General features: G+C 36.2%; 1 protein-coding gene across 1 annotated transcript in view; it reads right to left on the bottom strand.

The window, feature by feature from the left end:
• COL25A1 (collagen type XXV alpha 1 chain) overlaps nt 1-27,299 on the bottom strand; it is a 147,417-nt gene that overhangs the window by 104,530 nt on the left and 15,588 nt on the right. Inside the window, exon 3 of the mRNA XM_042872066.1 lies at nt 14,861-14,878. The gene's annotated coding sequence lies outside the window, so the exon portion shown is untranslated. The remainder of the gene's footprint in view (nt 1-14,860; nt 14,879-27,299) is intronic.

Below are 27,299 nucleotides of genomic sequence, written 5' to 3'. Positions count from 1 at the left end.
AGCAAAACACAATGCATTTACCACTGCAAGCAGACACAGTATCCACACTAAGACTGTAACTGGCAGCATAAGGGAACAATAGCCTTGCAGAGAGCACTGAAGTGAACTGGCCAGTCTAACACTAGCTAGGCAAATTCAAAAAGAAAGCCAATCTGCCAACTTGCTTAAATATATCTTCACAGTTGCATGAATACACTAAGTCAATTCCTGCACTTTACTTTGAAGATAAAAGCTGTTTTCAGCATGTAACAACATACTATTCAGAAAAAAAATGTTTGATTTTTCTTTCTTAGAAATTTTGCTCATGACTTTCAACTTTACCAAATCACAAGTTACTGAGTGGAACAACATTCCTTAGCCTAACATATTGAATATTAGTATCAGATATAATGAATCATAAGAAACAGCAAAGAATATTAAAAAATACAATATAATTTCTAAGTTCCTATGCTCATAATTTTATGACCTCCATGCAAACCCTGAGCTACAGAGCAATGTGGCTTTGACATCTGCTAAACCTGCCCATTTCTACAGTCAATGCTTACAATGCCAATATCACATCTAGCAGAAATTTTACAAGCATTTGCAAGAATTTCCAGTGAACCTGAACAGCTTCTGTATCTGAAATTATATTCTCTTCTCTTATATATATATATATTTTATCCTTTCCATGGGATATGGCTGACTCACGGTGAAACCTTTAAAAAAACCAAACAAAAGATACAATAACCACAAAAAGACTTACTGATCTTTCTTTGGCTTCCCTTATACTTTCCAATTTTTGTTACAGTTTTCTAAGGCAGAAAAAACAAAACCTTAACATTTTACACAGTGACTGTGTCTGACTTAATAAATACTATGTAAAAGGATGTAATCTGAGAAACATAAAATTGATATATATGCAGCAATCTAGATAAACAGCTCAGTTTACTTGTTGATGTGAACATTTAGTGAACTCTGCCATAAATCCACACATCTCTACTGAGAACTTGATGATTTATTCCAATATATAAATCAGGCAGGCTCATAAACTGCAGGCAGAAGAGCTCTATCTACCCAAAGCGCATCAAGAAAGGGGATGTGGACCTTACAACAACTGTAATTTAGACATCTTTATTTCTCACACAATGCTTTTGCTGAGACTAGGATGAAGAATTTTATTGAGGTTTACAAAGATGTTAACAAAAATCATCAGATAATTAGACAAGCTGCAAACAGGTTATTGCGAACAAACACTCCCTATCCAGGAAGAAACATAAGGCTCAGTGTCCCATACAAGAAGAATCCTCATTCTTTACTCAATATCATTACTTTCATTCTTTAATCTGTAAGCCTGTCCTCTTCTCTTCTGTTTTGCTCCTTCAGGTAAACATTTTTTATTTTTCTTTTAAATTTGCAGAACCACAAACATCCACATAAGTAATCTAATAAAAATTCCATGGTACCTATTTGTTTGGGCATGACAGACCAATGATCAATCATAATATAATTTAAACAAATAGAATCTGAATCAACTGTTAAATTCCTTGTGAATAGAGTAGCTACAGTACATGCCAGCAAGATCAAGGATGTGGTGACAACAAAAACTGTCACTTTACCAGAAGCCATTTTCTTGTCTTTACTGAAGAAAAAAGCCTCCTAGCTACCATTTATTGTTCATTACACTGTGAGATAAACATTTACTGAACATAAGCCCTCACTACCTTGTGACAAGAACACTTTTCTATTCTCCTACTTGCTAGCTGTTTACCAATATTAGCTCTGATGCAATACTATAAATAAAAATACAAAAATTCTCACGAGTGTAATGGAAATCTCACCATACTAGACTTACCAAACAGCACATAAAAACCACAGACTAGAAAGTCTGCTATTGCTAAGTCACATTTTATAGACAAGCTTCCAGAATTTGTAATGCCATCGGTGCAGGGAAGATGTGAATATACTACCTCAGGTTTAAATCAAAGACAGAAACATTCAGATTTTTTTAGCTTGCCCCCAGAATTGCATAGACAGCTGAAAACACAACTGAAGCATGTCCTGAAGAATCAAAATCCCTCAAACGAACTAAATGCTGAGCTTTTGCTATTATTAGTGGTACATTTGATATTTACAATCCAATCTCCGGATTTTTTGGAGTTCAACTCATGATGAAAAATTTTAAATAACAGTATAACAAAAAATACCAATTTTAATGTTTGGTTTCTATAACATCCCCTAAATGAAATGTTCATTTGATACAGATTGGTCCAGACCTCCTATTATTCTGCCAATCCTCTAGCAGATCTCAGCCTTATTACATATGCCCGAGTCTTGAGAAAGCATGCCATCTGCTTACAGTAAATTCAAAAACTCCTCAACTCTCTATCTCAATAGACCATTCCATACCGTTTTACCTTCACAGAGACAGTCTCTTCCTATTGCTTTCCTTGCACAGAGAACAGATACTTGGAGTCCCACTCCATTCTACACCAGACTGCTCAGCAGTAGATTATTTTTCTGTATCCCTGTATATCCTCTCCAACAAGATCATGTGCTTGCATCCATGCACGTGACAGAATTCACAAGCAAGACTGCATTTCTATCTCAGCATTCACTCAGTAATCAAGAATTTACATCACATGTGGCAAAATCAGTTCTATATGTCATTGCTGCTATGGATCAATTAAAAAGGAGTATCAGTAGATAAAGATATTAGAAATCGTGGGCTTCTTGATAGAAGTTCAATAGTTGATAACATTCAATAACAAAACAAAGTGCAGTTGACCAGGGCCTTATACTTTCATCAGTAAATACTCACTAAAGTCAACAGAAATGACCCCATAGGAATTCGAGGAGCAATGAATTAGGCAATTATAAACCTATATGTCTGGGAGACAGAAAGACAACAAGTAAAAGGCTGCTTACAGATATTTCAGTAAAAGAAGTTGAGGGTAAAGTGTTTTCCAGATAGACTGCTTCACCATTTCCACAGAACTACATTTATTGTTGTGTTGAAGTACTGAAGCAGGAAAGAAGTTACACCTATAAACAAGTTTTATTGCCACAGATTTCACATGTTTTATTTTGCATTGAACATTAAATGGGATATGAAGCAATGGAGAAAAATATCTAGATCTGCTTAATCTCCCAATTAACTGCTTTTATTAGAATAGCAGTAGCATGGTACAACTCCAGAGGAATTTTCTTTAGTTGCCTGTGAGGATGTTATCAGTAGGCAGCCAATAAGGAGTCTGTACCAATATGGAGATACTTTGCTCTAAAGGAATGACATTTATCTCCTTGTGCTGGAGGCCAGATGTATCAGCTACTGATACCTTGAAGTCAATCAAAACATTCTACTTTATGGAAGCTATTAATACACTTCAAAAAAAATCAAAACTTGGAAAAACAACAATAAAACAATAATAAAATGTAGTTGAAAGCAAGACCAATACATTTCTGTGGAATTTAGTGCTTATAAAACTGTAGGAATCACGGAAATATATTCTGGCTTTCTTTCCCGACACAAAAGAAATTAAACAAAAAACTATTTCTTCTGCCAATCAAACTCCTGAAAATCCTTTTACCAGATATTTGAGTCAGAAAATACACCATGAATTATTTTTATACTTCCTCTGGTAGATTTTTTATCCATAAGCCAGTTCTCTCATTTATTCCTTTTAAGTGTAGAAAGAAAGCAGCTCTTGCAGAGAGTTAGCAACTTCCTGTTATTTTCAGGAATACTAGTCCATAATCTAACATTTTCTTCCTTTATCATTATAGTTTTTACTTTTTTTTTTTTTTTTTTTTTTTTTTTTTTTTAAGCTAAAGCTTGAACAGTAGCTTCTGTAATTTAGAGAATTCTGAGACTTTAGAGACTTCTGCTTGCCTGGTTACTTAGTGTTCTGAAGTAATTGAGCTAAAATGACAGCACCTTTTAGACATTTAGCCTTTCTTGTGAGCCTTAAAAGAACCTTTTTAATGAGGATGACAGGCTGAGCTTCAAGTACTTTGAAAAAAAAAAAAAAAAAGACAAAAGAAAGTGATGGAATAGTTTCAGGGCAATGGAGATTCACCACTGCTGTCACTACCTACGCACTATCAGTCACTAAAGTAAAGTGCTGTGGTCACAGCATTTCTCAGCTTTCAAATCCTGTGCATCTTTCAACTTCGATCATTAATCTGCTACTTTGAAGAGAAACAACATGCAAATGTGAAGCAGGCAGATTGTTCTATGAATATCAATAAGGTTAAGGAGGCCTACATATTTTAGCAGCAAAGTAAGGAACCCTACCAAAAAAAAAATCACAAACAAGCAGACAGTGAAAGAAAAGCAAGCCAATCCAAGGAAAAAATAACTTGATTGTTGTGACCCAATTTGTTCTCCTCAAACCCCAAAGTCATCACATTTAGTCCAGTAGCAACAGCCCAAAGTTTTTATATATTTATTTTTCCCCAAGTCATTTCATCTTATGCATACACTTTTTACTTTTCCAGACTTCACTACTCTGTACAGGATACATCTGTTCATTCAAGGCTAAACACAATTTCAGTGTTATCTACAAGCACTACTATGAAATACTACTGGTTAAAAAAAAAAAGTAGCACGTTAGTTTACTTTATATCGTGGTCAGTAGGGCAAGAGCTGTAAATACTGGTATGAGGACATAACCATCTAAAATACTGCCTTGGGATTGAAAGGGTTCTAATACACAACAATATAATCTTCTCAGCTTAAAAGCAATGAAATTATTCCACCAACTAGGTAATTATATATAAATATTTTTTTAAACTTGAGGATATTCTAAGGCTTTGGAAAAAAAGCATTTTAGTCAAATACCAATTTAAACTTCCCAGAGGATTATATCCTTTCCCATTTGCCCTTACATATGCTGTAGTACTTTAAATTGTTTCTGTGTCTACCAAGCATATCACATGCTATCAACACCACCCAAACAAACCTATACAAGAGCAGCTTGACAAAAAATGGTAAAATCCATACAGCACTGTAAGTACTAGTGATGAAAAACACTTCCGAACTATTCTATGCTCAAGTCTTGAAGGGGATATGTCAACTCTTAATCACAGATCAATTTTGGTTAAGTTAAAGAATGCTCAAAGATAAATGCGTAAAAGTTATCAAATGAAGTAACACTAAAATACAAACAAATGGTGGCAGAAGACTAAGCATTTCATTTCTCTGTCAATTTGCTCAACTAGAGCAGGAGAAAACTACAATAACATCCTTCGAAAAGCTACTTTGAGAACTGTTCAGATTTGTAAAGTTTGAGCTGAAACAGTAAATTCAAAGGAATTTTTATATCAGCTACAAACATAAACATACACTTATACATAGACACATGAAAGTGAGATGACTAAAGATATTTTTGTAATCTTTAAGGCTGGCACCATCTTTTTTTTTTTTTATATAGGAAGCAATTTAAGACAACATAAATTTTATTACAAAACATTTTTTTCCTTAAGACTAATAGTTCAGTCCACAAAATTCAGAACATCTTCAGGGGAAATTACAGACACATGTATATGTTTACATAAGTGGATGTTCATTCTTTTTGGCAAATGATCACTAACAGAGACATACTGTGCAATATAACTGGATTGCATTCCTGAGAATACAAGATTACCTCACACACTTCTTAGCAGCCCACAATTCTTGAGTATTACTAACCAATCTCAGGGAAAAAAAAAAAAAGAAAAAAGATCACTGGGAACTTCTATGCTTTTGTAAGGGCAGCCAAAGCATTTTCAAAGGCAGAATTCTGAGTTAAAGCTCACAAACAGAATGGTGACTTCCATGCCACAGTTAACATTTTTGGAGGTAAAAATATAACTCCAGTGAAAAGAATTGCTATACTTTTTTTTTTTTTTTTTTTTTTTTTTTTTTTTAAATAGAATAATAGAATTGCCTGGTTGAAAAGGACCTCAAAGACCATCGAGTTTCAACCCCTCTGCTATGTGCAGGGTCACCAACAACCAGGCTGCCCAGAGTCCCATCTAGCTTGGTCTTGAATGTCTCCAGGGATGGGGCATCCACAATCTCCTCCCTTGGGCAACCAATTCCAGTGTGTCACCACCCTCTGGGTAAAGGACTTCCTCCTAATATCTAACCTAAACCTCCCCATCTCAATTTAAAACCATTCCCCCTTGTCCTATCACTATCCACCATCTTAAAAAGCTGTTCCCCACCTGTTTATATGCTCCCTTCAAGTACTGCAAGGCCACAGTGAGGACTCCTCAGAGCCTTCTCTTCTCCAAGCTAACAACCCCAGTTCCCTCAACTTTTCTTCAGAGGAGAGGTGCTCCTCTGATCATCTTAGTGGCCCTTCTCTGGACCCACTCCAAAAGCTCCATATCCTTCCTGTACTGGGGGCACCGGGTCTGGACACAGTCCTCCAGAAGGGGCCACACAAGAGCCAAGTAGAAGAGGACAATCACCTCCCTCTCCCTGCTGGCCACCCCTTCTTTAATGCCCAGAGCACAGTTGGCCTTCCAAATTGCAAGCACACACTGCTAGCTCATGTCCAGCTTCCTGTCCACCAGGACCCCCCAAGTCCTTCTGCTCTCAAGGAGATCTGCCCCCAGTTTCTATAAATACCTGGTATTGCCCCGACCTAAGTGCAGCACCCTTAATTCTCACTCCTCTCAAATTGACTAATACTTAAAGAATAACATATCGCAGCTCCTTATTCCAATTCCAACTCAATTTGAAGAACCTGAAACATTTCTGCTAACATCTAAAGCTGCTTTAAGTCAAACTTCCAGTGACAAGAGCGTTACTTTACAACGGAGATAAAAATGAAAACATTTTGAAGCTTATAATGGAACAAACTTAGAAGCAAAACAACTACAATACTGACAGAGAAATAGAAATATTTCACTTGTGAAATTTCAAAACAAGACTTCAGCTATCAATCTGAAAACCAAACATCCCAGGACTGCTCTAGTTTGCAGTGATCCAGCAAAGAAAGTCAATAGGGCTCTGGACTGATAGCAGCCGATCAAGCAACCTCTGATAGTTTTGTTCAGGGTTTTCTGAGGTATGCTAGTATTACCTTACAGTCATCATCAGCTTGGTGAAATACGTGTTTTTAGAACTCATTTCTTAACACCATCCAGACTACGGGAATCTGCAAGAAACTGAACTGGAACTCAAAGCTGACTACAACATGAGAACCGGTAAAAACAAACTATGAGCTTAATATCGAATTAAAAACATGTGCAGCAGAATAGCAAAATACTATATAACATTCCTGAACACACTGCAGTATTTTTCTTTGACATAATTCCTTGTAAAACAGAGCACTCCTATATTTCTCCCATCTGCAGAACAGCATGAAGAAAATAGAGGTAATTCTACAAATATATTATCGGGGGAATAAAATGTTTCAGAGTTCATATTTGTATTTTTATAACTCCGTACATCTCATTGGAATCACAATATTAGGTCTGCAATTGCTTTTTTGTACTCATATAAGCCATCTTAAGCCAAGCAACAGCATACCTAACTAAGGATTACAAGTCATTTTGGCTTCACAGTTCTTTGCTTACTGTTAGAAGATTTAGCATACTCTGAGTTACTGGAATGACTAAGTGTGATTTCCTACAGCATCTATGCTAACGCATGCAACAAGTGAGATATGCCTTCATATTCACTCAAGTAAAGAAAATATTTAGAGTTCTTTTTAGAAATTAACGATGCCAACATAAGAAATGTTGGTAACATTCTACAGATAAAAAGGTCCATATGTTTTCTTTTTAAATTGTTTTTTGTTTGGTTTTTAATTTTAAGACTTGGATTTACAAAGTAGCAGTACCACAAGTGGTGATTATTTGGATTACTGAGATGAGGTTAATCAGCTTTAAAATTCTGAGTCCAAACAACTTGACTAGTCCAAGAACCCATCCTCCAGGCCTTCTTCATACACTTCATAAGGAATATATTACCCTCCACTCTGGAGAATTCAGATTTAGGAAAAAGAAACTTTAGTAACAACAGATCTTTATTGTGCGGTCAGCCAGATCTGACGTTAGATAGCATGAAGAGATCTCACTACAAAACTCTGTACAATTAATATTCTAATTTTGTGTTTACAAATACTCAAAACCGAACCTGAATACATGAATACATATTTGCTAAATGAGAAGAATACAAATCTGTTATTTTGCTGATTCTTAAAAATACATTGGAAATAAACTACCAGTTCCAGGAAATGCCGTGGAACACTGGCACATCGTGCTACTTCAGCACTAGGTTTCCAGACAGTTACTGAAACTGTAACTCAAAAGTACGCTTACCATAGCAGGTAAAAAGACCACCATATAGCACAGCTAGGACAGGAGCCTAATCTCCATTTTGGCCATCTGATGTACGATGAAGACTCCAACAAGTCTGTTTCCAAGCTAAGTTCACTTAGCAGGGTATGGTAGGGAAATAGATATGTCATGAGCAGCAATTTTAGCTAAAGGGTGAGGAAAGAATTAAAATAACAAAAACGTGGGAAGCTGAGCACAAGATTCAATACTGCTGGAATTTAGCTTGTTTATGCTTGGAACTTGGGTCTTTTCAATTAATGTGGATGCTTCCTTAGTGTTGGTGCAACTAATAGCCCCACATCATTTCTCCCTGAATTTCCAATTGTGTTTCCTCCTCAAAAAAACAAAGAATTTCTTTATTTACAGTAATAGCTGAAAAGGCATTCAACATTCACAGCTATGTTAGTTTAAACACACAAAATAATGTCTACCTGGGGAGGCTTAAGTGTTTCTGTATTTTAAAAATGCTTATCATTGTTGTCAAATTATTTTAACAATTTTAACTTCAATTCTTATCAAAATAGAGAAACCAACACTTAATAAAGCAATTAAATCCGCTAATTCCATATGGGAAGATATATTCCACTCTTTGGTTCATAAACACTCATGTACATCTGTTGCAGGTAAAGAAGTTTTGAGCATTATTTCTCCTCCTGTATTCTCTGACGTGGTTAAAAAAGGATCAAGCTACACAGTTATAAAACCAAGGAAAGAAAACAGCTAGATCCTTGCTTTGATAACCAGCATAAAATGAAAAGCCATGATGGCATTGGTTTCCTCAGGTTCACAATTTAATATGGGTAGGGTGATTCCAGAGAAGATTGCAGTTTCACTCCTCTTCAGGAGTTCTACTACAGATTTAAAAAGGAAAAACAAGAGGTAAAACTCCAACTGCAAAATACATGAGGAAATACATTTAGAAATAAATTTCTAAAACCTTGTTAGTATATGTGATGCCCATACCATAGTTGAAAATATCCTCTGATCCCAAAACTCATAGCAAAGTTTTTCTAGCCACAGTAGCATCAAATATTCAGCGTCATTACTAGTATAGAAGAAACACGCTATTATCTGTTGTGTTCGGCTGTATTCCCCCAGTGTATGTTTACATGGCTATCAGATAACACTAATTTATTTTTTTCTTTTTAAAGAAACTACATGAAATCATCTTCTACTGCTGCATATGAGCCCAAATTCTCAGACTACGGCTAATTGTATGTAAATGAAAATAAGTAAAACTTAATTAGTTTGAACTCGCTAATGGCATTTGAGTGAACAATTCATGACTTGAATGTTTGTAGTCTGAGGTTCTGTTTTGCTAAATTTAGCACCTGCTGACAATAATAATATCTAATACAGGACATGATCAATACAGTACCTCTTAGTACTGTTTACATGCTAGAAACCACTTCAGAACGAACAAAAATACTGATTCCAAGTCTTCAGATGGAAGTTAATATTTGGAAATATTTGACTCCCTTTCAAAGAAGGATCACAGTAACAGTTCATTTCATGAGTTTACATCAACTTACGGCTCTGTACAGGTAATTACAGTTTTGCATAAGCGATTAAGATGACACACAAAATTTACTGGAGCAATTTCCTAAGAAGAACAAAACCTTGAGTGACTGTACCTGGATTTTGTTCAAGTGATTGCTGAGGTTTAAATTTGCCACACGTAACTGAAGCAGATGGTATTTTTGTATTCAGCCTGATTCATTCTATACTTCAGCAGGATCAAAAGCTTACAAAAGCTTAGGGTATCCAGCTGCTAGAAGAAATACCCCACAAGATACTTCTCTAGAAGGTGAACAGCTGATGGCCTGGATAAAGCCACTGGGCTTCTCTCAGGATCAGAGACCTTACAACACCAAGCATCCCAAGGCAATTCAGTACTTCTCCAGCTTTCTGCTGGCTCTGGCCTTCATAAGTATACGTTTTATCACCTTTCCCTTCTCTACACACAAGAAAGAGGCTCTAGACATTTCTAAAAGCAAACTGCAGGGAGCAAGGAACACAAAGCTTAAGCTATGACTTACTGTAGCTGGGACAAAAGAACTAAATCCAAATCCAAGAAATTAAACAGGGAAAACCCATTTTAAAGCTTTATTCAACAGGGCATATTGGATACCTTGACCACAGCTTAAAATGCTATTGAAACACACACAAGATAGATTTTTTAAATCAAACATCTCAGTACTGAATTATTGGACTAAGAAGAGCAGTCAAGTCTTGGAGTGCAGATGGCTCTCCACAGTACTAAAACTCAAGGAGAAACTTAAAACATGTTTCCCTACACAAAACTCATTGCCTCCTTCCAGTCCTTCCTACTGCTACATACTGACCTCCATCCCGAGGTCTAGGACTCTCCCTACCACTAGCATTCTCTAGAATGTGATAAACACATTCTAACGTATACTGCTGCTATCCCAAATATTTCTAAACTATGGCCTGTGTCCTGCTATTTTACTTAGGCCTTGAGAAAAAACAGAGAACAAAGTTAAAATGGTTCCCATCAATTCTTTCGACAGTACAAGCTTGTAATAGTTCATCTGACCATGAAATAGAATCTCTGCCATGAAAATTTAGAAAATAAAAATACTCAGTCACATACCTTGAAGCTTGACATTAGAAAAGACGCACACAGCTTTCACGACAATTACTATGGTAACTCTTTATCATGTACACAGAACTGGAAAATTTCAGACTAAAATAACATCACTTCCACAGACGTTGCGCAGGAAAACAAGAGTCTCATGAAAACAAGTATTAATCATTAATACTTTATCTACTTTTAATACAGATTTGAATGGCTGCCAAAGAGGGGGAGAAGCATCTGCAGGGCTGCTGTATCTCAAAGTTCTACACTGAAAGTTCATGTATGCTGGACATGAGAAAGCCTGCTACAACAGATAGGTTAGGGAGAGGATATGGCTATAAAGTAAACAACTCTCTAAGACAGTCACACTGAATCACCACCCCACCCTACATTTCTATGTTGATGTTTTACCTCAGAGTTACCTAAAAGAACATTGCCATCCTTTGCCATAATACCAAATGCAGTTTCCTAGTCTTTATACGGACTTCATTTCTAAAGAACAATAATTTGAAAACAAGTCCTTTCCTTTGTCAAGATAGTACAATCCTCACTCAAATAACTCAAGAATTGAAGCTGAAGTCTATTTTGGACGATCACGCATACCGTTATATTAAATAGGAGATTAAAATTTGTTTGTAAAGACTTACAGTGGGACAAAAAAAAAAAAATCCAACCAACCACCCACCACCTTTCTGGTACAACTCAATTTAAATACATATTACGTTCTAAACAAGAAAAAGCAAATATTCTAGGTCACTCAAAATTCATAACTGACATTTCAGCAAAATACTGAAGTTAGCATTCCTTGTTCTACAGACCAGCCTAGCTTTCATGGAATCTGAAACAGCTAAAAAAAAAAAAAAAAAAAAAAAAAAAAAACACAATGAAAAACCAGAGTTACATGGATGTACTTCATTTTTAAAGCTTACGGTAATTTACTTATTTTTAACTAAGTCCACTTTTCAAAGACAAGACAGAACCATGAGCTTTTCCTGAAAATAAATAAAGTATTTTTTGTTTTTAGTGAAGTCTCTTTCTACTTTAATAATGAAAATTATTTTTTTCAGTTGTATGCTGAAGAATGACAGTACAAACTCAATGGCTGAGATAGGAGATGTTACTAATATTACTAATGATATTCATTAAGACTAAGTATTTGTACCCAGTAATTATGTACAAGTTGGGTCAATTAACTGTTTACTTCCTGAAAACCATGGCAAGAAAATAGTTGTGTTTAATAAACTGAGTATAAAAAAAAGAATCTAGCTTTCAGTTGTATGGACACAGAAGAACTTTCTAAAGTTTTTTAAGTGCTTCAATCATCAGAATAGAAATGGTAATCTTTGAAGGCAAGAAGCCGAGCAATACTTCTCATTCTAAATGTCTTATGGGCAAAGAAAAGGATTGGGAAATTCTGTATATTCATGGGTAACTGAAATTCCTGCAAGTTGCTTTTTAAAATGGGAAACAGTTTGTCTTATATTATCGGTATGTAAACAGGTTCTAATAATACATTAAAGATCTTTTCATAAACATCCTCAGATTTTCAACTGAAGCTTAAAATAACACTTTAAAAATCATACTTACAGAATTTACCTGGATCTAAGTTTCTGTTTAAGAGGAAGGCATCTAACATTTTGCAGGTTAAGCCCTGCAAATTGTCAACATAGTCTAAAGAGCAGTTCAATAGAATGCTGATTACATTCAGTAGCTGCCTGTAATCAGGATCTATAATTAAGAGGCATGGCTGTATGTAAATAGTGTCATTTGAGAGTTTACCTAGGTATTCAAGACAGCTGAACATGACTGACAGATACAACAACATTCTAACAGCAGACTCCTGCCCTTGTACATATGGCTGCCAGAGAGTAAGCTGGAGACTGAATCCTCCTGTGCAGCAACAGATGCCTGTCAGCAGGCAATGTACTTGAGCTTTAGGAGTCTACAACAAGCTTAAGAGCATTCTAACTGCACTAAGGATTGACTTAACCTTCATTGACTGCAAGCAGGGCTTAGACACCTTGCATGTCAACACCAACACACAAGCCTTTATGTTTAGGCAATCTCAGTCTCTTAAAGTCTCATGCCAGTATCCCTCCTCACGTGTGCATTAGTAAGAATTATTTCTGTACTCATGCAGCCAGTCAAAATAACTGAGCATACATCCTCCTGCTGCAATATGAGCATATTGATTCAAATAAGAGGAAAGGCACAATTAAGGATGAACAACAACAAAACAACGATGGCAAATAGGTAGATGTTTCTACTGAGAGGAACCAGAGAAGTTAGATCATAGGAAATCTCATCCTAGATCTAGCACTCCCTGGTACTGATTTCTATATGATCACACAGGGCACCGAAGTTAATAAAATTCTCTGCAACTTTTAGAAGTTTTTTCCCCCCTATAGTTTGCACCCCACTTTTTACAATAGTGATAAGATTTTCCTGCCTGTCTGCTCCTAAAACAGATTATGCTGAAAGTTACTACTCTGCTGGGGCATGCTGCCTATAGGTACCTCAAGGAGGCATTTCATGTAGCAGATGAGCTTCAAGAAGTGAGAAGTTGTTTACAGGCATTAAGATACACTCTGAAAGGAACTGAGGTGGGGGAGATGGGGATCCAGCCTCAGGTGGAAAGCACATGGGCAGCAGCACAAGTAAACACCAACTTACAGGGTAGCCCACAGGCTCAGGAAACACCCTCCAGGTTCTCAGTGGAACTTGCTCAGAACAAGAGTGCCACTCAGAACTACAGTCCCTCTATTGACCGCCAACAGCACAAAGGCTTCAGATATCTCTATGCAGGTCACAAGCCAAGAGCCTATTACCATAAAATACAAGCTCTATGGAAAAGTTGTCATTCCAAATATCATACAGACTATATACGTCATATTAAATGGAGTCTGGTACCCTGCAAAGAAGAGTGTCAGAAAATCCTACAGCACTGATGCACAGCATTCAAACTTGAGTGTGGAGAGGATTGGTAACACTATAACTATTTTTTCCAACAGAAAGGGACATGAAGAATCAAACAAACAAACAAAAAAAAAAAAAACAAGGAAAATGTTTCCTTAATGGAAATTTTAACTTAAAAAAGCAAACAATAACACTGCAAAGTTTTGATTTGCAATTATGATTCTGAAATATCAAACACCATCAAACAAACATCATAAATTCTGCTCAGACAACATTCTTTGCTAAGATGGACCCCCCAAACCAGAGTTCACTTCCTGTAGTGCATCTTAGGTATATAAAAAATAGTTTTTCCAAGTCATTTCACTGAGCTTGGATTTGGTATTGGCTTCCCTGCACCACCCCTTCCCTTCTGTTTCTTTACTCTTCCACATTTCTTTATCCTGCGACTGGAACAATTTACATGTGGATTTTACTATACCAGATGCTTCCTCTTTGCTGGTCTATTTCTATATTAGAACCGAAGTTAGGTTCCACATCTTCAATTACAACTCACAAAACAAAGTCCTACTATTCTTAAATGCAGCAGAACTAATCCAAGGAGCACATATAATTAATCACAACAGCTAGCAGCACAATATTTAAAATAACTGAGGCCTGCCTGGATTATAGCAACACTAATAGTATGTGATTAATAAGCAGTTGAAGAATTGCATTTGCTACACATTTGCTAAGTTATTTTATCTTGCTTTAAAGTTAGGTGGCAAAGTTTCAAGCCATAGTTAGGAGATTTGCTTTGTTCAGTACCACGTTGTTAACCCTACCATCTGGTCAAACAGCTGAGGGAACTCAGACAACCGTATGGGAGGCCCCATGTTTCTATCTGGGGAAGTATTTGTCTTATTGAATTATGCAATGGTTACCAGTTTCAAACTTAATGCACTATGATCAAGAGGACTCCACATCAAATTACGTTGTAGATAAACTGAGTTTTGTGGGCTTAACTTATGAAGGAAATAAGATGGCACTTACTTGAGGACCAGGCTGACCCTGAAAAATAAGAAAATCATAAGGTTATGGAAAGCAGTGACAAAGATTAGGTCATTAAACACTAGCAAAGAGTTAAAGAACTTTATGAAAGAAATAACAAACAATCCAGTAATAGTAATGCAATCAGAGCCTGGATTTCTAAGTCCAACATTTAATTTCAGTGTTTTAATTCAAACTGAAACTCTGTTGCAATTAAGTGATTCCAGAAATAAATAACACTAACTCAACTGAACCAGTATTTGAGAAACTTCATACTTTACATAGTAACAACAATACAAGTTAGAAATTACAGAAAGACGCAATTTAACAATTCTTAAGTGAGAAAGAATCTACAAATATTGAACTGATTTATAAGTAGGTATTGGACGCTTTTCCTCCCTTGAATCGCAGGAATGAGCCACAATGAAGTGCTAACTACTGGCTATTGAACAAAGTCAAAAAACTGCAGACACAGAAGGCTGAGGAAACAAGACTGTCTTTTTGCCATTCTTGCAAGTAGCACAGTTTTCAACAAGCATAAACTGGTATTTAAACCAGAAAAACAGCAACCAACGAACACCTGAGGTGGCAGCCCAAGAGGCAGCTTGGGAACCTACTCATCCTTGTTGTTTCCCTTACCTACCAACATAACATTTGGGACTACCCTGTGCACAAACAGGGAGACGCCTACTGCAAACCGAGGAGCTGTGTACATCTATTGATTCTGTAAGTGCTTCCAGAGTAGATTTCCTATCACTAATGCTCCTACTCTAGGAAAGTCACTGAGTCACCAGCAGTTCTAGCTCACTTGTTACAAATTATTTGCATGAATTAGAAACATAACGCAAAACAGTTAGAGTAGCTGTGAACCACAACCATCTGGCCAACTTGCACTCTAAGACATAGATGTCTGCCTCCTTAGAAAGGGACAAATTCTTAAATAAAAATAAATAAATAAATAAATAAAAAGCTAACCTAGCCCTTGGAATTTAATTTCCCTGAACTACATAGGTTGCTTCAAAATTAATGTCTCCTATTTATTTTTATGGAAACCAAAACAGATACAAAGAGCACAATAGAACTATTTAATAGAGCAAGTTCTCAGCTACACAACTGTTTTTCAATTTAGTCTCCACTATTAGCTGCGCATTTTCACCAGCAATCAACTGTATGCCACATTCATAAAAATCTGCACTAGCAAAGGTGACCCACTATTGCCACTGCTGAAAACACTCCATCCACTCATGTGCTCATGCCCACTGTTTGGCCTCTACAAACATTCAGCAAACATTGATGAATGCCAATGGGTGCCATTTTTTCCCCATGGACAAATTCAGTTCTGCACCTTTGCTTAACACGCTCTTCCATGTCTGAAGATGCTTTGTCAGACTGCCTCCTCTGCTGCCATCTGGCACACAGTAATAAAATGGAACAGAATATCAGCAGGAAGGTTAGGCATCTACAGCCATACCATCATCTGCCTCTGACACTATGGGCCAACAAAATAAAATAGGAGGCATTAATTTAGGAGTAGCCCTCTTGTTTTCTGTGAACAATTTTTCTTCAACTTTCCATCTGGAAAGCAGCTTTGCAAGGAATGACAGGGGAGTTCTGGTGGACACCAAGCTGAACATTGGTCAACAGTACACTCTAGCCACAAGGAAAATCAACAGTATTCTGGGTGGCACGAAGCAAAGTATTGCCAGCAGGTCAAGGGAGGTGATCCTTCCCTTCTACTCAACACTGGTGAGATCTCACTTGGTGTGCTGAGTCCAGTTCTGGGTTCCTCAGCACAGAAGGATATGAATATACTACAGGGAGACCAGTAAAGAACTACCATGGAAGCAAAGGTTGAACAAGCTGGGACTGTTCAGCCTGTTCAGGACACAAGCAGCCCAGAGACTTCATGGAATCTCCTTCCTTGGAGATCTTCAAAAGCCACCTGGGCAGCCTGTTCTGGGTAACCCTGCTTGATCAGAGGCCGGACCAGATAATCTCCAGAGGTTCCTTTCCACCTGTATTAGTCAGTGATTCTGTGAGACTTTGAAAAAAGAAAATGCATTTCACCAAAGACATGCTATGTACAAGAAAAGCAGCTGAAGAACAATTTATTTTTACTTTAGCAGTTATTTTTTGTGCTAATTAAAATTAAACAGAAAAGCATTCTTAATTTACATGCAAGCTTAAAAAAAAAAAACAAATATAAGATATTAGAAAATAACGTTAGAGAGGGATCATAGTGAAAATATGGAGTTACTGTGGCTAACCTAATCCTTACACTGAAGGAGGCCCAAAGCATTCCTTGTTATAGATGCTGTAACCTTGTAATAGTTCCATGTGAGAATATTGTTGTATACGCATTTTCAGACAAAAAAAAAACTGACAAAAGCTTGCCAATTCTAATACAGAGATTTCACAATGGCTCAGTTCTATGAAATTACATGTCTCACTTGGTTAATAAACATGCTAGGAGCCCTCTGCACTCAGCTTTTACCTTAATCTTCCCATCAATGCAGGTTTTAAGCCATTATATGCTCCACTTGATCCTAAAAATCACTGAAATTGCTTACTGATGCAGTATTGAGCAAGCTGTACAATAAATTGATATAAATGAACTGAATACATACGAACTTTCATATATAAAATACACAGTATATTTGTCTCTCAACAATATTAGAAGATGTAATACATTTTGACCAAATCATGAAAAGGTTTCCAAGGGACACAAAAAACTTGAAATCTGAAATCAACAAAATGCTAATTTAAAGCTGTAGAAGGCAAACAGGAAAAAAAAAAAAAAAAAAACAAGATTTGAAAACTAACAGATTATTCTCCATGCTTAAACACATGTAGGACACTCAGCATTCACACGGTACATGCTATGTATAAGATAAGAGACAGACATACATGATAGAAACACACTCTGACAAGGGTGAAAGAAGGTCATGCTCCTATGAAAGCACTTTCTACTGTCAGCCTCAGGAGCACAACCAGCCTTCTCAAGTGTATCTATAATTACTAGCTTAACGTATCTGAAATACAGAAGGAGAAATTAGATTTTTTAAAAGACACTTGTTTTTCGTAGTGACACAGAACTCTGAAATAATGATAAATATAATAGTTGAGTTACCCTTAATTTCTGTAGATCTTCTACCTTGCAGTCATCCAGAACTTAACAGAAAATATGGATGCTGAATACAGAAGTACTCATAGCACAGTTTTTTGATCCTGCTAGCTACAAGGCCCTTGAACATAGAAGGAACTTCGCCTTAATGATGATAATTATTTTCTGGTTTTAGTCATTCTCAATCCTTCAACATTTTTGGACGCTCTTAGATTCTCCTTGCCCTACTAAACAGCAAATGCAGTTTCAGTATAGTTTTCTCACTGATGATGCACTAAGTGACATTAATGAGAGAATGCAGCAAGGACTGTATTACAGAAATCAGCTCTGCTTGAGAAGGTACAGGCACAAAGAAGCTCAACAACTGGGAGACAAAGAAGAGGAGTTCATTTTGCCTTTTCTCAACATCGTATACAGTGCAAATTAAAAAACAACTTTCAATTATGATCTAGTATTGTATTTCCTTGGAGGAAACTCAATTAATACGTTTGTGCTCCCAGGAGGCCTCCAAGATAACCAAAATCACTCTGACTCAGTATTACACAAATTAGTCCTAATGCACATGGCTTTTGGATTAAAAGGTTTTATTTAGTCATATTTATCTTACTTTAGAATAAAAACAAAAATGGGTGAAAATACTCTAAGACTGAGAAGTCACCAAGCCAGCACTACTCCTTTTTAAAAATATTAGTAAATTCTCTTTTATTCTTATGTTATTTAGTGCAAAACTCAGACATCAATTGCAAATACTGAAAGGGGAATATATGGAATATATGTGGATGGAGATTCTGTTTTAGATCTCAGTGAAGGTGAGCAGGTTTGTATTAACAGAGTTCACAGTAGACTTTGGCCATATATATTTTTAAACAGTGTAACTTATGTACTTTTTATTTCTTTGAAACTGAAGCCCAATCTTCCTCAACAAAACATCTTGTCTCCATATTAACTGGCTCTCAGGGACTGCCATATCAGCCTTGCTTAGATCCATACTCTGAAAGTGGTTTTAGTCTACTCTCTAGGATCAGATCAGGTTTTGAAAAATCTATCTGGGTTGCTGCTTCTTTTCAGCAATGTTTTGAGTGATTGCTCTGAGTAGAAGGCAGAATAGCAATGAACCCTCTTATTCTTCCACTGATCCATCTCTTCAAGGCTAACAAAGTTAGCTTGGTAATAATGTAAACAGAAGCAAGAGATGCACAGGAAAGATCACCTGCACTGAAATAATCTGAACATCTGAAATAAAAAAAGAAATAAGTGGTGCATTATTTTGCTTGAAATTGTGATAGGAAGTATCAGGAAGAAGTCAACAGCAGGCAAGAGGACACCTGGAAGCAGTCTGCAACCTCCAGCTGTAGTTCCAAAACAGACATGAACATCTGTGGACAGCAGATGCCCATATTCTTCAGCTTGGGTTGGAAAGTTTAATAGGGTTTCATTTTTTGTTCTTAGCCTGTTTCATTTAGTGTGCTGTGTCTCCCTACCAGTCTGTTCTCTGTATACACTTACATAGCAGTCCGAGCATTATTAAGTTACCTGGTGTATTTATGAAGTTCATCTGCATTCTTATTGTATGCGTAGCTGCTCTCAGGTTTTCAGCAGTCTTCAGAAGACATTACCTTTCTGTGTTTTTTTTTTTTAATTGCATTTACCAACTTAATATGCTATTTGGCAGGAAAGAAAGTGGTTAAGTTTGACAGCCAATTCTAATTACCTTGACTGAAGGACTTGTACCCTTGGTTGCTGACCAACTTCCATGCAATTTAACTTAGCAACTGTGGATATGTAAATGACAGTAAAAGAGGAAGATAAAGATATACAGTCTAGACAGGTCAAGATGAAGTCGACAGGTAAGCTATTAATCTGCTAGAAGAGAAGATTAAAGGATGTCTATTGACCAGAAGCAGCAAGCATTGCAGAAGTGTTGCTTCACAATAAAAAGAAACCTCAAGAGAGTAGGAAAAATTCTTAAGAGAAGGAAATGGAAGCAAATGCTGTAGATTTACAAATAGAGCTTACAAAGGAAATGGGCTTTTGGTAAGTGGAAGAACAAAATATGCGTTCAAAGTATCAAAGAATAGGGCGGTCCTGGAAAAGGAGAAAGAGAGAATAGCAGAAACTCATACACTGTTAGCAGCTGATCAGAATGCCTTGTATAAATAACTTCAAAGAGCCTCGTCTTAATGAATATCTAGGATAGCATAAAGATACATAGGGCTGTTCAGATGTAATTAGCCAACAAAATCCAGGTAGAGAAACAAAAATGCAAGAAGGAAAAGTCTGCAAAAAGAGGAAACACACAAGAGCCATGGGTACGCTGCCAGAAGTAACACCATGCCATATCAGAGACACCACCTCACCACCTTTCTGGAACATGCTCTGGACAAAGATCCTGAATTAGGAACACCTGCCCTCTACAGCCTAATCCAAATAGAAAATGATCAGAGCAGTGTATCTGCTTGGGTAGAGGCAGAAGACTGAAGTGGCTTACTGACACCCTTGAAGTCTACAGTACCAAGATTGAAATTACGCCGAAGCAAAACAGTATGCGATTAATATACATTTCAGCATGAGAAATTCAAAAAGCAAAGACTGAATATGTGCAAGACCTAAATTGCACTATTTTTGAACAAATCACCTACCAGCTTTCCATCCATACCAATCGGACCCTAGGATAATCAAAAGCCAAAACAAAATTGAACAGTTAAAATCAGCGGGGCACTGAAGTTGAGAAAAACATACAGACTTGGGGAATACCGCAGGCTTTAAAAGATGACTAACTATATCAGCAATTAAATGCAAAAGATTAAATATATTTTGAGAATCAGGGCGCATAAAATGAGCAACCAAAGGAGCAGACCTAAGACAAATAATAAAAACAGCATGATGCAAAGTAGCCAGAAAATAGCTGGTGTTCAACATGCAGTGAAGGAATTGTTAGGTTGGATAATCAAAGTGGTACAACATAACCAAATGTATGAAATAATGCATCTGGTCTGTGCATTTTCTTTTAAACTGAAAAAATAGAACTGTCTTTTCACAATTATATTGTTGCCAGATAAAAAGAAAATGGTTAAAATCTCATAATTAATGTATTTGAATTAATAATGTAATAACTGTTTTTAATAAGAAGCATCAGCTCATGCAGTTCATTGAGGTGCTGAAGATTTTCCCCCTATATTTTGGCCAGGAAGTACTGGAACCCCATATAGAAATAAGTAGGACATCAGTTGAATGCACAGCTCGTGAAACTCATTACTTCTGATTATTAGCTTTCTAGAAAACCTGTGGACTAACCTACCGTTCAGTTCCAATAACAAGTTGTTATGTCTGGATAGCCCTATAGGAATATAACCTCCATCTTTTTCTGCTATTTACTTTCATGTTACAGATTAGATTATGCTCTGAGAATGTGAAGCAGGTTGCTAATTTTTTTTTTTTTTTTAACCTGCATAACCACTGTTTTTGTTACATTCTGATGTCCTGGGAAAGGTTGTGACCGTTCAGAAGGCCTACAAAATCATTCAAATTTTCTTTTTTAAATCATTTCTTCCTAATATCTGATAAAGAAGCAACACTTTGCAGTATATTATCAGGACACTTTTTATTCCCACTCTTCCTTAGTTGTTCTTGATCCCATGCTTCTAGCACACAAGCACACACAAAACACTAATTTTCTCAAAGTTACTTAAATTTCTAACTATATTTCTGTATATCCCAACAATCAAGACCAATCTGCAAATTATTAGCTGCCTCAGATTTTTCTCGAACTCTAACAGTATTTTTACCTAGTAACATTTACACACAGTCTGCTGCAGGTGTCAAATCGAAGGCTAAGCTGAGCTCTGGCTGTGAATTTACTTCTAGATTTACATCTAGGTGGCAAACTAAAGATTTTAACAATGGAAATTCAGCAGGAAGGTCACAGTAAGTATGTAAAGTTCCCCGAAGGGCTGTGCAGGCCAGCAGCTAAGTTTAACTATTGGGTCTTCTGCTAGTTTAACCCAAATGATTTCATTTTTTTTTTTACTACAAATGAATACAGTAATGACTTACGCAAGCATCTGTAGAAGGAACATTCATTATGAGGGTCAAACTGCTGGCTTAAAGAAGTTAAATCTTTCGTAGCTGTATCACTGCTTGTATCTTGCAAATAGGCACTGTTTTCTTTACCACAGAAAAGAATAATCTACTACTTATAAGCTCCCTTACAGTGAAGAACATTTTAGCAACTATTTGTTTTATTGCCTGCTCTTTATCCATAGCTCCGCACCTGAATTATTGGACTGTATTGTACCATCTTGAAGAATCTTAGTAAAAAAAAAAAAAAAAGTCAGAAATCCAGGAGAATTAGAAGAAGCACCTACTCACAGCTGAAAATGATAAGTTTTCTCCCCTTTCATTCCATTTGTATCAGGACTCCTCAGTGTCTAATTTGGCAGAGCCTCTTGGGATCTCCTCTACAGGATAGAGCAGTGAGAAATTTGCTTGAGACATACTGCTCTACAGGAAGAAAAAAGCTGACTATAAAAGGTCATTACTGTGAAATTGAATATTAATTGTTGTTTTGAAAAAGCATTGTGTCTGTTTTACTGAAAAAAAACATTAAAGTTACCTTCTTCCCTCAGTTGAGGGAAAAATCGTTTTTCAAAAGATTGGAACAACCTGAATTCTCTCAGCTGATACTGGCTGGATGAGACAGATCAGCCGAAGCAGTGCATGAGACTACTTCAAGATGCACCAACAAATCCTTAATACAGCAATACTTATTGAAATTCATTATATGATAGCACTAGAAGTCTCAAGGAACACTTAGTGGCATCTTCATTAGTTTTGAAAGGACTAAGAACTGCAGTCTGTTTTCGACTTACATTAGAGCGATTGGCTCCCAAGCTACATACTGTTCAAGTTGCTTCTTGCTTTGTTCACTAATTAACTTCTACTATAGATTAACATGTCAATTCTTTTAAAAATAAAACAAAAAAGCATGAAGTTCTGTAACACAATTCCCACAGAACATTTTAAAAATTAGACAGTATAACACTAGAGAAGAGGATGCGTAGGTTTGTGCAGCAGACGCAGACATTAGCTATTTGTTCACTTAGAAAGGTACTACAGAAGGTAGATCTATACATGTCATTTCTAGGCTTCCATTACCCTTTTTCTAAAATATATGCCATTATTAGTTATTTGCTTATGACATTACTTATTTTCCCAGATCCTCAAAAGCAAAGATGCTTGTACTGTGATTTTCTTTCCCCTAAAGAATAACCAGCTTTTTACTTAGCATTAACATCTTATCTAATAACCCTAAAACTGAGAGGGACAACACATGGGAGGAATGTGAATGAGTGCCATGTAACTTTCATATCATGAAAAATAACTTGTACTCAAGAATACTGTAAAAATGTAATGCATCCCAGAAGATAGATACCTTTAATCAGATTTTTAATGCTGCACAAAATTAGTTGCTTTCTATTTAAACTAGGTTACTCTGGAAGTATGCTTTTTAAGGGGCTAAGAAATTTTAAACATCAGAAATTTTTACATCATCACCAAAAACTTTCAGATTATTACTATCAAAAAAGACAGCCAGCATTCTCACTTTAAGCAGATTTACCAGATTTGTTTCTTTAGAACATTCTGAATGTGACATTAGGTACTGAAAACTAATATAGAATCAAATACTCTTCCGGGAGAAAGAAAGGGAGGAAGACTTAGAATATCTTCTTAGTTTTAAATTTCTCTACTTGTCCTTACATGATCTTCTATTTAAGTAATACCCATGAGATGACTGAATTCTGAATCAGAATAAGCATACTAAATGAAAAACATTTCCTCTTTATGAACTGCAGATAATCCTTTACCTATTTTTTTTCATTTTAATAATAAAACATATCTGCATATATTAGCAGTTCAATAGCTTTTATAGGTTAATCATCACTGGAAGTATGCAAAGAAATGTTTACTGTATGTCCTGTGGAAAGAATGAGCATTGCAAATTTGTCCCATTCTATACTTTCGTACAAATCTAAATTAAAATAGGCCAATGTTCTCCAAATCTACAACCATTTCTCAAACACTGATATTTCATTGCTTTTCCTATTTTATGAGAAATCAAATATTTTAGAAACAATTCTTTTTCCCAGTGTAGACAATACTGGATTTTTAAAAGTTGTCTTCTCGATAATATATTTGATAGCTTTAAAATACACCCATTTCTGACTACCATAGTAAGTAGAATTTATGAATTCAGAAGCTCTTATCCTGCTGACAAAATTATTCCACATCTATATTCCGCATTTCTAAATAGTCTGCAGGAAGTTCAGTTGTGAAATTGTTACTTGCAGCTGCCTGAAATCTCCCAAATAGAGACATGTCAAGGACTCAAGATAGCAAGAACTGAGCTTTGTAGCAGCTGTATGAGCTGCAGCTCAGTTGTCGTGTATGAGTGAGATTAAGAACATCTTTGCGAGAAGAAAATCAATTGGTGCCTAAGCAAGTTAAGAGATAATGCCCAGATTCAGGTACGGCTTAATACAACACATTGCCTTTCCAAATTGCCTATTTTAGCTCAAGATTGTCAGATTTCCTTATCACACCATTACAAGTGATAGATCATTGCTTTTTTTACCCCCCCCCCCCCCCCTTCCGCTTTGGTTAGTTACAGGTTTATCAAGGCTGATTTTAATTACAGCAGTATCATTTCCCAGCAAGTCCAATGAGATTTCTCTTCAATGAAAGCCTGTTTTAGAGCTTATGTGGGTGATGAGTAGGATAAGCTTTTCAACTAGCTAAGGTTTTCCTACTGATGAAACATTTTTCTTCCTCTATGTTGTTAAAAGCAGTGTCAGTGAAATTACCAGGTATAGAATTCACTTGTTACAATCCTGAGAGAAAAAGTCCATTAAATCAACCTGCAACAAATCTCTCTGGCCAGCAATCAGGACATTATTGATAAATCTAAGTGATTTGAGAAGGAAGAAACTTCACTGTGAGAAGAACAGTAATGAGCCTTCTGTCTGAATTCCCCAAATTACCCACAAATTAGAGTACTAAAAGGCTATTTCATAGAAATGTATTACAGAATTTCCTGAAATCTTCCCTCAAGTATTTTGTATTAGCTACTGAGACATAACATCCAGCAAGACGGATCACCACCTGGAGATAGCAAAGTCAATATGTTCTAAGGCAGGAACTTCTTTAGAGTGTAAATGATTTGAAAATAGTCTGTTATTTATTATAATATTAGTATTGTAAATATTCTAAGTGTTATAATAGCACCGTCACACTGCTTGATCATCTTGTCCAGCAATTTACAGGTTCCTTATCAACTGCCAGAACCTCTCTTTCAGCTTCCAGAAAGGGGCACCTTGCTTCTCATCATAGAAAAATCAGTCAAGATGTGAATTGAGCTCCCCAGAAGAGCATACTTTTAAAAACCAATACAATTTTTTTCCACTGAAATGAACAAACAACACAAGAAAGTACATTCTTTAATCTTTAAAACCTAATCCTGTATTTTCAGGAATTTTCCATGCTGTTGTATGCCACATTAATTCCCCCATCAAGAACTCCAACAAAATTGCCTTTATTGAGCCAATAAGGAACTAAAAACATATCCTGCAAGCATGCAAGAGACCTAGAAACAAGATCCCATTAAAAACTGGAGAACGAAGAAATGCAGCACCATAAGAGTCCAAACTACGTTTCCATCAGCCAGAAAAGCTGCTCCATGCAAAGACTAGCCTCTCAACACTAGGATTTCAGTTCATAAACATGAAGGCAATGAAAATTCATTCCAATTTATATTTCAAACCACTTGTCTAGTGTTATATCTTCAATATAGGGAAATAAGCAGCATACCCCACATAAAGCAGTAAGTCTATGCTAACAGTAAGTTGAAAAGCAAAATGGGCAGAAATCTCACATTTTACTCTTCTTGCTACCGGAAATAAAATATTTTCTCTCTTTTTTCTTTCTTTTCTTTTTTCCTTCATAATTTCCTTTGAATTTCAACAATCAAATGATGTGACCTAAAGAAGTGGATTTCACAAAGTAGCTCTAATGTCTAGATTAGCCTAAATTATACAGTCAAAAGCATTAGTAACAGAAGATGGAAGATTAACTATTGTTTTAAAGATTACAAAATAAATCAAAAAATGTCAAGTACAGACTCCAGAACTTTTTGTTGGAGCAATATCACTCTAGATTACAAGGTCCTGAGCCTGGAGTCCAGCACGAAGTTTGAACACTGTAAGAACTTCCTTGCAGTTTTAAAATGGGCTGGTCAGTAGTTTGGAGAAAGAAAAACTGTTCAGTGTTTGACTATTCACAGAACGGCTGAACTACAAAAAAAGGGACACAGCATATGGTAACAATATGGGACTACAAAGAGTTCTATGCAAGAAAAATTATAGTCACTTTTCAAAAGCACATTTCACAGCTGAAAAATAATTGCTGAGATTCTGCTCATTTCTCATAGTTTATGCAGGAAATCTGACAAACAGTTTCTTGTGGTGCAGATACATTTTTGAGTATCTGAGCGATATGACTGCTCTTCCTGCCGAAATCTATATGTGAAAATGCATGAGAAAACTAAGCAGACGTAAACTGGAATGGACTTTTCTAAAAGACTAAGGCAGACATTACTCCATTCATTACGGCACACTGTAAGTGCATGCTGTTAAAACATGCACGGTATTGAAAATTGTGTTCTTACCTCCCCCCCCCCCATATGCTTCATCTATCCATAAAAGCAATTTGTAAAAGATTGCAGAATTACACATATCCATTACAAAAATACTTCATTATGCTACTGAATTCCAGCCTTGCTTAGCAGGTTAATTGAGCACTACGAACCTACGTACAGAACTACCATTTACCCAACAATTCTTGTTTCTCTCAAAGAAATTGACACTCCTGTATCCACAGATAGAAAGCACATGGCTAATCCATCAATGCCAGTGACATTGTATGAATGTATTAGATGTGGTTAGTGCCATGTTGATGAGAAAACAATAAACTGAAAAATACCACTTCTCAAAAATTAGCTGGCTGGCATTCAGGAAGAAACTGATTGTTTTAACAGCTGTGGCATGACAACTTCGATGGAATAGATTTTTGTTCTTCTGGAATAATTCTAAAGAACCCCTCCCTCTGCCTTACTGTCTTACCATAGAAGTCCCTTTAGTTGCAGAAGGCTGACTAAGGAAGAATGTGCCTTACACTGTTTTGATGTCTTTAAAAAAATAAAATAAAATAAATCCATTTCAATTCTTTCAGACAATCTCTTTTTTGGTTTCTACAAGTCTTTTATTT

The sequence above is a fragment of the Lagopus leucura genome, unplaced genomic scaffold (assembly GCF_019238085.1).
Source record: "Lagopus leucura isolate 7727_CA_CO unplaced genomic scaffold, USGS_WTPT01 Super-Scaffold_100004, whole genome shotgun sequence".
NCBI classification, from domain to species: Eukaryota; Metazoa; Chordata; class Aves; order Galliformes; family Phasianidae; genus Lagopus; species Lagopus leucura.
The sequence above is the reverse complement of the archived record's forward strand: the minus strand, read 5'-3'. Positions and strand labels throughout refer to the sequence as shown.